Here is a 13,552-nt window from a genome sequence, read left to right as displayed (position 1 = left end):
AATTTGTTTCAAAACTTCACATCTCTTTTCGTTTTATTGTCTACAAGAAGTTCACAGGCCTTCGTGGTCAATTTCTACTGCTATATTAGGGCACTTTTGGGTTCATTTCCGATAAATTTATTGGCAGTCAGGCTAGTGAATTCAAAATGGTGTCATAAGGGAAGAAGGTATGGCTTTTGTAGCATTTTGCACATTCGCATACTGTTGGGATAAGAAATTTCAGCTAAAAGTGGTCGATACTATGCCTCCTGTGCAATTTTCAGTAGAAACCTTAATATATATGTTGAAAAATTGAATATTTTTAGGCCGTAATGAACCCAGAGCTATTTCTTTAATTGCCACATAAACTGCATTGCACTGCACTGGAGGGATAACAGGATTTATATCGCCCTTATGAAAAGACAGCATGATTTATTTTGAGAGCAAGCATAAGCTAAAATAAAATTGAATATTGTTTGTGCTGTAGGAGAGTATAAACAGGTAATTGATGCCACGTTACTCATACGCAGTTGCGTACATACTTCTATTAGTTTGCCAATGTGTGATTTTTACTAGTATATTTGTATTTAGGAGTATTTATTCCATCTGAAATACTGAAATATATATAATTTGAGTAAAAGAGAGTATCAGAGTAAAATCGTTTTAAATAACTTAACTACTACTTACTTTGAAAGTAAATTAAAAAAAAAATTTTGCCTTTCTACATGATCAAATTTGATCCGGACTGAAAAAAGTACATGTTATGCTTATATTAAACATGCACTTTTGCAATACAGTTCAAATTTGATATAAATTATCCAAATTTCTACAAACTAGCTATAAACCTCGGCAGGGGTGGCCTTCAGTAATTTAAGCGAATCTTGACTTTTATGCGCCAAAAATTACTTCTATGCAAGGGTAGGTCAATAATAAGGTGTTGTTATTTTATATTACCATCTTGGAAATAACTACGACAAGCGTTCAGATAAATTTATGCGCCATGACGTAAACGTAAAATTTGGAAATAAGAAGTGGACTACTTTTACAGAAAATAACTCCACTTAGTGTACTCATACGTACACTCTGAACAGGGTATATTAAGTTTGTCACGAAGATTATGAAACCGAGAAGAAAACGTCTCAGATCTTATATTGCGTAGTCGAAAAAATCTTTTCGTATTTCTAATCAAATTTCAACGATTTTTTTTTTTTATTTACAATGAACTTCGATGAACCAAATAGGTAGGTCGACCATTTTTTGCCATTTTTCTGCTAGAGACATTATTCCATCAGTGCAAACCGTTCTGGTTTCTCGGCCAAAAATTGGGACAAGTAATTTTCCCAAGCTTCTCTTGAAGCGAACTTCACACCATTAAGAGAGTTCTGTATTGACCGAAACAAATGGTAGTCCGATGGTGCAAGGTTAAGGCTCTATGGTGGATGCATCAAAACTTCCCAGCCAAGTTTTGCCAGTTTTTACTCAGTCGTTAAAGATATATGTGGTTTAGCTTTGCGCTGATGGAAGGCGAAGCCCTTTCTGCTGATCTGTTCGGGCCGTTTTTCTCGACCGCTTGCTTCAATCTCTTCAGTTTTTGACATTAAAATGTAGAATCAATAGTTCGACCTGGTTAGAGCAGCTTATAGTGGATGATTTCTTTCCAAATCCACCAAACACTCAGCATAACCATTCGAGGGCTCAATCGTGGCTTTGTAATCATTTGTTGAGCCATGATCTTTTATTTGTGACTATTGTCGTATTTTATCTATTTTTCGCCTCCTGTTACCATTCGCTTCAGAAATGGTTCAATTTCATTTCGTTTCAGCAAACAATCGCATATGTTATCTATTTCGGTCCATTACAATTATCATAGACATTTCATCTGTTACCCAAACATTGAGTCTCTTTTTGTAGTCAGCCTTTTATATGGTTCAAAATCGTTTGATGATTAATGTTAAGTTCCTTAGCGTTGTCATGGATGGTTATGTGATGGTTTTGGTCAGTCCTTTCCCAAAATTTATCGACTTTTTCAACCATAGGCCGACCAGAACGAGGTGCATCTTTCACATCGAATCTTTCAGAGCGGAAGCGAGCGAACCACTGTTGTATACACGAACTGATACAGCATCGTCTACGTAAACTTCACAAATTTCATTCGTGGCCTGCGTGGTTTTCTTCCCATTTTTATACAAAAATTTCAAAACATAGCGAATTTCTTCATTATTTTCACTCATTTTTGAAAAGCTGTAACTTTTTTTCGATTTCCCCGAATTTAATTTTTTTCGGTTAAATGAGGCTTAAAATATCACCTCTAAAACACTATATGGTATGACACAATGTGATTGTATACCACAGCAACGACATCTATTGATAAAATACGAAAAGACTTTTTCGACTATCTAATCGTTTGTCAGAATTGTCGACAATGGCACATTGCAGCATATAGCTGCCATACAACTCAACGTTCAGAATCAAATTCTTATATATGTATATACTATTTTGAGAAGTGCTTTTTTTTGATTTGTTTTATTTAATTTATAACCGTTAAATAAAGAAAGAGCTATAACTTTTTCCCTAGAACCATCAGAATGCAAGGGTGTGCGTTAATAATAAATAAAAGAAAGGTTGCAGCTTGTTGTTGTAGCAAATATTGCGCCATTAAGTCAGGCAGGCAGGGAAGAAAATTGCTGTTGTTGCAAATAGTTTCAACATATTTTGCGCTGCACACATTGCATGTGGCAATCAGGCAGCTTATAACGGTGGGAAAGCGTGGAGTGAAAAGAATAAATAATATCGAAACTAAAACAAAAAAGTTGTGTGAAACAATAAACTACACAATGCGAGGAAAAGTGATATTGTGATATTTGTAATCTGCTGCCTGTCGACGTGTCACTCCGCAGCGCCTGAACACACCAAGGCACACACACACACACACATCGATTGCACCTGTTGAGTGGCAGCCACAAACAAATACACGTTCGTACATACTTAAATATGCGCAATGCATTGTACTACAATATTCTAGGCTCGCCTTCTACCTCAACCCCGTTACTTAGTCTTGCAGTTTTCTCCATTTCCTTTGGTATTGCTGTTGTTGTTGTTCTTGTTGCTGCCGTGTATTGTCTGCGCAAAATGTACATTTCCCTCCACGTCACGCCGCATTTTGCCCGCTGATTGCTCATTTCACTGCTTTGCGGCACAAATCTGTTCATTCAGCCTTTTGTTCTCAGCGCAGCGCATAACGGTGCGAGTTTGTGTGAGTTCGTGTGTGTATGTTTGTGTGTGAGCGTCTATCACCAGGCAGAGCTCCTGCTTTTAGTGCCACTACGCCTTTCGTGTTCCATATTTTATCAACGCAGCATAAATACTTGCACTTCTTTTCACTTCATGTCTGCGTAGTGAGCGGAGGGAGGAACTTCGGAGTTGCCTTATTTCACTTCCGGCGTTGTTCATTTTCAATTCTTTTGATACTTCTCTTGTGTTTTGAGTTTTGTAACTTTTTTCGACAATAAATTGTATTAATTTCTTTCGACTGACATTTCCATTCAAATATATATGTATGTATATATGTATGTATCTACCATAGATATACTGTTCATTATAATAAAGACATACATTTGTAAGAAATCACTTGTTCATTTCCAATCTCAGCTACAGTTTTCTTAATTTTCTTTTTTAGTATTATATAAATGAATTTCACTCAAATTTATAACTTAAATTTTTGAATAGATTGTTAGCACGTCTTTCGTCAGCTCGATTCGGTATCATAAAAGTATATTACTTAACGGAGTTTAAAGAAAACTCTAAAAGATATGAAGGTATTGTACAATTTTCATGTTTTGCTGTTGTTTTTGTACTGTCAAAACGATCTCGGCAATTAATTTGAGGATTGTTGTCGCTGACCTTCCTTCAACGGATGAAAAATCCCCCTCGTTCCGTTTAACTTGAGCCATCTATCGTGAAAACAACAAAGACTCAGCGTGAGCAATGCTTGAGAAGTAGGATTCCAAATGTTATCACTTATTGACCTCACTTATTTGGTTTTTCTATAGTAGCTCTTTCGATGTCTCACCGCTCATGACTTCTACACGCTCAGTTTGAATTTGAAGAGCTACCGCACAATCACTCTTTTAAGTATCAAATATTTGAAAAAATCTGAGGAGACCTAAGAATCTTCCAACAGTAGTCAAGGTAGCAAGTTTTATCTTCATTGTAAACTTCATTTAAAATAGAATAAAGAGGTTAAGTGGATTGCTAAAAATATATTTTCAATGATAAGCTGCAGCAAAAACCGTGATGTGCATTTGTTAGTTTAGGTTTGGTCACGTAAATTTGCTGATATTCGTAAAACCACTAATAATCTCACTTGAACAAATGGAGACGCCTGCACGATGAGATGTCAGAGCTTCAAGGTATGGCTCAAAGAGATTGTCGTACGTCTACAAATCTTTTAGAGCTAACCGCAAATTTATTGAGCTGTCTAATAGTTATCTACTCCAGGCAATTCGCTAGATTCGTAGAAGGTATGGCAACCAATATGCTTTAAGCGTAGTCTGGCGAAACCTCACCAGTGAAGGAGAGAGTGTCTAGTTATTTCTAATTCCAATGGGGCACTATCCACCTAGGGCGACCATGTGAAACTTGCTAAGAGGTAGAAGCCCCATTTGGAATTTTTGCTTTCCACTCTGGCCCAGAAGGCTTTCGCAATCACTGAACCAGTATCCCGAGCACACTGCGACAGGGGAATACCAGCTCTTGCTCATTCTAATGAGAATTGGGTAAGGGTGCATATTGTAGTGAGCTGAACGGCTTTACAGTTTCCGATGTTTCCGTTGTGACCGGCCCTACTGTCGGGTTTAATATGTACTTAACTTGATGTTTCATGCAGTGATGTGTGCTTATAAGCCAAGTCAATGCCAAGGTGTTGACGGAATTTTACTTTACCTCACTTCTGGCTGGTAAACCTTGGGTTCTCAGTGGGACAAGTGAGTATATGCTAGAGTTATAAAATTGAGAATTTGAGTAAGGTGTTATATTTCTTTAAAAGGTTAGTATTAGTAGTTATATCATAATTTTTTTTAGAATTCGGTGGATATACCTCCGGCCATATCTAGAGAATATTATACACCAAATTTGGATTAAGTAGTATTAGGATTGGTTGATAAAGTTTACAAAAATCCTTGTGTTATAGGAGAGTAGAGATAGCCAATGTATGTTGCGTTACTAATACGCAGTTGTGTCCAGATATGTCAATTAGTTTGCTAATATGTGATATTTACTAGTATGTATATGTTTAATTGTTTATATTTCAGACGATCTGAAGTATATAAAACTGTTTTGAAAGTGAATTTTATTAAAGCAACCCGCTATTTAGCTTTTCTACCGGATAAAATTTGACTCGGACTGAAAAAAACAAAAAATAATTTTGGTGGTTTCGGTTTCAAGTAAATTTTTAAGCACCATTCAATAATTGTTGGATAGATGCGACGTGCTATTCATAAGCCCAAGTCTATTAACTACTAATAATGCGTTTGATAAATTATATCTCGAATCACTCTTTGCCATCTAAATCACGTTTAAGGGAAATCGGCAAAATTATACTGCTCTAGAATATGATACTTAGATTTATAAAAAATATATATTTAAATATTTTTTTAATTTTCGCCGTGTATTATCCCAGCAACATCCATCAAGAATCAGTTCATTTATGGCATGGAATTCAATCGATGCGTAGATCACTCCAAAGCAAATTTCGGAAATGCCGTAGAAATATGTTATTGTGCCGGAAACTATTGATGCTATGCGAAAACTGATACAGATACGGGTCGTCAAATGATCTGTAGTAAAACTGAGAGAACTACATGCATTAAAAAGACCAGAAAAAGTTCAATGTTGTATGAGCACTTGATTGTAGAAATATTTTAATCACGTTGAATTCCACACAAATTGTCAATCATTCAAGAAAAAAAGGTGGTATCGAAAGTAAACGGCAGCCTACTGTATGAGTGTTTCAAGATGAGACGAATCCAACAAGAGCTGTTATCGCACGAAGCACTTCCACGCAAATGGTTGACTGTTTTTTTTTGGGGGACCGTGCATGGCACAACCATACCACTATATGCTCTATTAGCGCAGACTAGTTTGAGTGATACTCAACTATTGCCTTGCTAGTTGTCTTGTCAGAAGTCAGTTCGACCTTTTTCAACACCGGAAGCGGAGAAACATGCGTTCAAAACACATGTTTTGGAGATACCTGGCAAAGGTGCTTCGACAAATAGTTTAAACCAATTCTAAAGGCTATAGATCTTAAGGGAGAATATTTTAAAAAACAATATAACGATTTTCGATAACTCTTATTTGTTTTACTTCTTCTATTCCGAAATATCAACCATCGTAATAGTGAATTTAAAATAATTATAGATTTGGCTGAAGCCCTACAAAAATATTTGAAAATTAATTTGGATGGAGAAATTTGAATTTTTCACATTTTCCTTGAAAAAATTTTCTAGTTTGCCGAAAGGCAGATTTTCTTCGATTACACAGTTTACAATCATTTTGCGACTGTGATATGTATTAGTGGCTATTCTTTTCTAATTTGGATGCGTCAACCCGGAAATGATAGCGAAAATTGCCTAAACTGTAAAATTGTTTTTGGTGTTGCTAGTGCATCAGATTTGTTGAGTAGTATTATTTAGTAATTTAATAATATTTTATTAAGGGGTTACATGTGCTTCTTTGGGTAAAAAAAAACATTTTTTCGACAATCTAGATAGATTTTTTCTATTGTTACAAACGTACACTACTAATAGAGAAATTCTGAAATATTTGGAAAAAATTTTGTAAACTCAGCCATTTGTGGTGTACCCTCGGAATAAAGAGACGCTCGCGTTGCCAGGATAACTCTTTACACGATCATCTGAACCACGTGTTTTAGTTAAAAAAAAAAAAAAAAAAAAAAATTTTACGAAAAAAAAATAAATAAAATTTCGCGAATTTTTTTCAAATAGTTGTATTCAAAAAAAATTTTTTTTTAATTTCATGAAAATCGGTTCATTAGTTCTTGAGAAATCTCTCCAACCGACTGCAAAACACAGATTTGAGAAAAATGCGTTAAAAAACGTACTTAGCCTCAACGTACTAGTCTCGAGCGCACAAGATCTCAAGGCTGTATCTCCGAAACTATTACTCGGATCAACATGCATTTAGGGCAGTATTCTAGTATATCGATTTTTTGTAAGCCGTAAATCCATATAACCTCTTAATAATATTTCTCATAAAATCACAGATATCCACTTATTTAATTGAAATTAGTTTTAGCATTAATTATAACATTAAAAAAATTTTTTTTTACATATTTTTATCAACAATAACTTTGAACGCCTTCACAAACAACAATTGAAGTGTTGTAAAAATTATATGTTTGCATTTGCGAAATGTATTTCTCATCTGCAGCTGCAATCATGCTCGCTTGAAATGTGTCGCATTCCAGACAGCCCCACGGCCCTTTTTATTCCAATGAATTCATGCTGAATTGCTATACTTTTGCTTGCGCGCTTGTATTTGTGGGCGTTTTGTTAAGCTGCTGCTGCCGCTGCTGCTGCTTTCGGGTACTTTTGCAATATGACAAGCATGCTTTCATTGTGAGATGCAAATGGCATGTTGTTCTAATTGTTGTTTTCTACATATCATTAAATGGCATACATTTTTGTTTCCAAAGCAAGATGTGTGAAATATTCCATGCTGCCTTACTGGAGTTATTTTTGGTTGCGTGGAAAAAAATTAGTTTTTATTTTTTGTTAAAATAAAAGCTTGCTAAATTTAAGTAATTTAAGCAGCATTCTGTTAAATTAAAAGCTATAGATTTTAATTTTAATTGCGGAGAAAATTCTATACAAAGATTTTATGCAAATTGAAAAATCACTCATACGCCCTGTCATACCTGCATGCAATCGCTTTCACGCTTGACTTGCTAAGCTACAAAGCAAATAAATTCCTGCAATAAATACACTTCGAAAGCACAATATTTAGCACATTTTATAGCAAGTGCTCAGCAACAATAACAACAGTGGATGTGGCAAAACAAAAGCAAGTCAACTGCAGCCGCGTTTAATAGCAAGTTGGCAAAGTTATTCAGTGTAAAGTGCAATCGATTTGCGGCTTTTACATCTTAAATGAAAATCTTAAATTTCCTGCTTCCACACGCACGAGTGCCTACAACAATTTTTGTGTAAATTTAGCTGAAAGTTTTCATTCGGTTGCCTGCTCGCTCGCTTGCTTGCTGACTTGTTTGCTTACTGACTTGTTTGCTTGTGCTAAGCAATCGAGCTAAAATACTATTTAAATATATTAAACTGTAGTTATACATGTGTATGAGTGCACATCTGTAGCTTACCGCAGTTGTAAGTGAAATTTGAGAAACTCGCTTTGGTGTTTTTGTGCGAAATTTCTTCACTTCTTATTTGTTATTTGGTGGATGTCTTTTTGGGTAATTTTTACGTATGCCGGCTTCTCATAACTAAATTCGCTTTTAACCTTTTTAATCTCACTTATTACATTTCTTGGGTTTCTACGAATTTTATTCCACTCATTTGACTGTGTATGTAAGTCACTTTCGTATTAAATTTCTTGTGCTTACACTTTCACATTCGCACAGTTCGACGCTTGAATTTAACAAATATCCAGTTTTATTTGCATTGTTTTTGTTTTTATTGTATATGCTTGCACCGCTTTCAAAGCATTCCGGGCGCTCATTTAAAACTCTTTCGAATGCGTTTTCAGCGTCCTTTGATTACGCTCTTTTCTGGGTTCCTTTTTTTGGCAATTTCGTATGGAATACGAGCTCTGCTGTAGACTCGTACGTATGTGTGTAATTTCTTGCATATGGTTTAGTGTTATGTGAATAAGTGTTTGTGAACTCATTTATTGTCTTCGTGCATCGTTGTTGCATTAAGAATTAAATTTTGAAAATTAGTTAAATTGAGAGGGATAGTTTGAAATTCGACCAAATTGCTCTGAATAAAATCTTTAAGGCAAAACTTAATACTGAGATTTTATAAAAAAATTTTAAATTGAATCCTTTGTATTGAATCCCCAAATAATTTATCATTTGGAGCGGTTTATTGTATGGCGGGATCATCTGGTCCTTAATCTTCCGAAATAAGGCAGTAAATGCCGTTACTATCAATAGAGCGCATTATAACCGATTTTTTTCACGATATTTGATGAAATCGGCGCGGACGATCTCTATTTCCAACTATGTGGTACTGAATCACTTCGAACTGTGGAGGAATATGGATAAGCCAGCCCGCGGAAGACCTGTGTGACGACGAATACCGATCAAATTATGGAAAACATCTTGATGTTTGGGTGTCGCATGATTTGACGCAAAAAAAAACCTTCTGAACCGAATCAACGCCTGCGATATGCTGCTGAAGCGGAACGAACCGGAGCCATTTTTAAAGCGGATGGTGACTGGCGATGAAAAATGGATAGCATACGATAATAGCAAGCGAAAACGGTCGTGGTCGAAGGCAAGTGAATACCCGGGATTGATGGCCAGGAAGGTTTTGCTGTGGGCTGTGGGATTGGAAGAAAATCATCCATGAGCGGCTCCTGTATGGTCAGAGGCTTAATTCTACCATTTACTGCGATCAACTGGAGCGCTTGAAGCATGCGATCGACCAGAATCGTCAAAAATTGGCCAACCGGAAGGGTGTAGTCTGCCACCAGGACAACGCCAGACCACACACTTCGTTGAGCTCCCCCTTCAGAAGCTAGGGGAGCTCGGATGGGAGATTTTATCGCATCCATCATATAGCCCGGACATAGCGCCAAGTGATTACCACCTGTTGCTGTCCATGACGGATGCCCTTGTTGGTGTAAAGTTGAACTCAAAAGAGGCTTGTGAAAAGTGGTTGTCTGAGTTCTTTTCAAATAAGAAGAGGGTCTTCTACGTGGGGGGTATTATGAAGTTGGAGTTTAGATGGAAAAATATTACCAAACGAAACGACACATATTTGAACTAAATCCGATGACTGTAAGAATTTGTATAAAACATTGAATAAAGAGCAAAAAGGGAAATATTTGATAGCCTAATATGTCAATTAGTGTATGCTTTGCGACTTTAATCATGGAAAAAGCAGAATGAATATCGGAGTTACTTGAAATTTAATATTTCTAATGACATCATGGCTACGGAATCGCAAAATATTGCAGTAATGTTTTTGGAAGTCTATGTCATCACGAATACAAACATTCGACTAAGGTGGTGATGTCAACGAAAACTTGCCTCACTCGAGTCATCCATAAACGTCGGTTTATGAAAAAAATGCCAAAAAAGTTAAAGAGGCAACGCTTGATAATCATCGTGTTGGCACCAGGGAGATACCAAGTTTTTTTCAAATGTATTTTTTCCTTTCAAAAAGAATACTTTTCTTAACACGCGAAATTCATTTGTATCCATTTTTTTCACAACAAAACAAAAGTTTCTTCAGACAAAATGATATTATTCAAGCTTTATGAAAGTGAGCGAGATAACTGTAAATTAATTCTAGCAGCGCCGCTTACAAGTTTGGTTGCTATGAATGCTGAAGAAGGCGAGAGGTGCCTTCAGGATATAACCTTCATGTAGAAGCATCTATAGTATAGAATCAATTCTAGGTTTACTTTTCAAAAACCATTTATATTAATAATTAACAGAAAATCATTAAATAAATTTGCAATTTAACTACACATTTTGGAAGAGCTGGCAACACCAATCTGGAAAACACAAAAACTAAAAATTGTTTCAGTACACTTTGATCTACAATTTTAATTATACAAAGATCTTTTGTCAAAATATCCAACAGGAACACCGTGGGCGTTAATACTTAATTACACAATTTAGTTAAATTTGTTATATATATGGTAACCTTATTTCGAGAAAACACTAACTGAAACAATTCAACAGATTTGTTGACTGTCATGTAATTTCTAAGTTTAATTTAAAAAACAAAATTTTTGTCAAGTGAGTTGGCAACCCTATTGATAATTTTTTGGGAAAATACTAACTCAAACACTTTCACACATTTGTCGAACCACATGTAATTATAAAGTTTGAATTGAAAATCAAAATAAATTTAAATTTTTTATTGATATGGTAACTCTATCGATTATTTTTCTAGAAAATACTAATTGCACACTTTAACACATTTGTTGACTTTTATGGAATTAGAAAGTTTAACTTAAAAAATAAAACTAAGTTTAAATTAAATAAAAAAGTAAGTTTAAATTATTTGGAGATATGGTAACCCTTTTTCGACAAAATTCTAATCTAAACACTTTATTTAACACATTTGTTGCCTTTCATGTAATTATAAAGTTTAATTTAAAAAATAAAATAAAATGTTCAAGTGATATGGCAACCCTAGCGATAATTTTAATTGACTTAAAATAACTCGAAAACCATATCGATCATATTATACATTTAATATACTTAATTAAATTTACTTAAACAAAATTGTTGAGAGATATGGCAACCCTATTACGATATAATTATTCAAATGAACTAAAAAACGATATCGACAATGACTTTGTTCGTGACTAATACGCCTATTTTCAAAGATACCAATTTGGAGAATTTTGTGCCTTTGATTAGCTTAAGATGACGAAGCGGTGAAAGGAACACACGATTATCACAAATTTGTAGGACGTAATTTGTTTATACTTAAAGCGTACCGAAGGTTCTCTTTGAAATTGTAGAGCTTAGAATAGATGAAGCAAATATGCAACCAAAAACTAATTGCTGAAAAAATATATTTTTGTACAACTTTAAAGGAATCGTTACATTATATGGTACTACTTATCCAAAACCGCTAACGATTTTTCAAATATTGTTAATATTTTGCATGAAATAGAAACTTGAAGAATTTTCACTCAATACTTTAAGTTTGTATTCACAATTTTATACAACTAAATTTTCAAAAAACGCTAACAGGACACAAAATTTTGCGGCCGCAGGCATAGCGAAGCAATATTTACTGACGAACAAGTCAACTCACAACTTTCATGTATGTGTGTGTGCGTACAATGTGTGTGTGTGAATAGTGGAAGATGTTTATGTATACACATTTATCTAACAAACACAAGCATATTCATATGTGTGCGTATGATTGTGCTTGAAAGTTGCTCTAAAATGTCTACTTTGTGGCTCAAGGATAAGTTGGGCACTAAGACTCGATGCTGTGCAAATTGTAGGCTCACAGCAAACTGAAAATATAAAAATAAAATAAATACAAAAATAAATAAAAAGCGCACAAGTAAATAACTTTAGTGAGAAGAAACGCTTGCTACATTTAACAAGACGACCCAGTTAACCGAACTGGCCGGCCTGCTTACGCATGAGCTCTTCCGGCGCTTTATAAGTTGAAGACTAGCCGCTAACACACAGCCACACATACTTCCTCTCCTTCATTATATATATGTCGGAGTGTGTTTGTGTATTTGACAAGCCTGCTCTGTTGGTAAGTTTTCTTCAAGGCCATTAATTTGACGCTGCACTCGCTTCGGCGAAGAAAAAAGTGCTGAAAAGTGTTGTTGCGCTATTTATGTGGTTGTTGTTGTGCCTATGCGGTGCTACTGCAGCAGTTGTTTGTTGTTATATTTGTAGTCTACAGATAATTTCTCACAACAAACCGTTGAGATTTGGTATGTGCGGTAACTGCGGCGAGCGAGCAAAAAATATATGACCGCCATTTATAGTAAAATCTAAGGACTTCGCATGCGCTGCAGCCGCCTAATGCGAGTTCTTAGTTATTTCAAGCGCAGTTTATTTTTCTATATTTATATTTTATTGCGAAAAAATTAAAACAAAAAAAATTTTAACTTCGTCGAAACTGTAATGCCCTTCATACACAGCAATTTTTTCATATATGATTTTGAGCGGTAGGTTTGTATGGCAGATGTGTATGCTATAGTTGTGCGATCTGAACAATTTCTTAGGTGGTTGCACCATTGAGTTGGACAATAATATGTGAAAAATTTCGTGAAGATATCTCTTGAAATGAAAGAGTTTTCCATACAAGCACTTGATGCCGCTCGTTCAGTTTGTATGGCAGCTATATGCTATAGTCCTTTGATTTAAACAATTCCTCCGGAGATTACACCGTTGAGTTAGACAATAATATGTGAAAAATTTCGTGAAGATATCTTGTCAAATAAAAAAGTTTTCCATAAAAGCACTTGATGCCGTTCGTTCATTTTGTGTGGCAGCTATATGCTATATTAATCCGATATTGACAATTCGGATAAGTGAGGAGCTGCTTGTTGAAAAAAATACGTGTGCAAAATTTCAGATTGATGTCTCAAAAACTGAGTGACTATTTCGCGTATTTGCAGACTGATATGACTAAGACGACCCAGCAGGACTCGTTGATAATTTATATGCATTTTTTATATATAAACATAAATATATAATATGTAATTTATAGGGCCTCCGGTTGTTCCCTTTTGCGTGTTACAAAGTTCAGCCCAACATACCTCGTTTAGGGTATAAAAACAATAATTACATACTAAAATGCAATGGCGTGCAAGATTTTGT

Source organism: Bactrocera latifrons, unplaced genomic scaffold (assembly GCF_001853355.1).
Source record: "Bactrocera latifrons isolate USDA-ARS-PBARC rearing strain unplaced genomic scaffold, ASM185335v1 scaffold_27, whole genome shotgun sequence".
NCBI lineage: Eukaryota > Metazoa > Arthropoda > Insecta > Diptera > Tephritidae > Bactrocera > Bactrocera latifrons.
This window is presented reverse-complemented; position numbering follows the sequence as displayed.